Raw genomic sequence first — 567 nt, 5'->3', positions numbered from 1 at the left:
TAAGGGTGTCAAACCTGTGGTGTGCACAATTACGCCAATCTGTAAAGGTTGGCCTACATGTCTTGAGAAAAAATAAATCATGTTTCATATGCATGAATATTTCGAAACTTCACGTTAGCTCTGTTTCTAATTGATATGGTTGTTTTCATGTAGTAGACTTCGTCAGCCTTGTCATGCTAGAAATGGATAAGATTAAGAATGCTTGGAGGACGTGATTACAAAAGAGATCAGGTAACAAGAATGGGTCTTAACTGTTTAGATGCCACTTGATTTCATGAATATTCTCTGAACGAGACACGGACGAACAGGCCCTTTAAACTTTATTTTCATTGACCTTTAAACATCATGTTGGATTCTTTTTGGTTTTAAGAACCGATGGGGAATCAGCCCTGAAATGGACTTTTGCAGACGGCTAGGCTATAAGCCACGTGGTTTGATTTTATTTCGATACATATTTAAGCTGGCATAACCAGACATACAAACCATCGCTATGTGCAATGATAGGAAAAAAGAGAGCCAGTTGAATGGACAGATTTTACACAAATCCAAAGGTCAAAGCCTATAAAA

The sequence above is a fragment of the Babylonia areolata genome, chromosome 21 (genome assembly GCF_041734735.1).
Source record: "Babylonia areolata isolate BAREFJ2019XMU chromosome 21, ASM4173473v1, whole genome shotgun sequence".
Lineage (NCBI taxonomy): Eukaryota > Metazoa > Mollusca > Gastropoda > Neogastropoda > Buccinidae > Babylonia > Babylonia areolata.
This window is presented reverse-complemented; position numbering follows the sequence as displayed.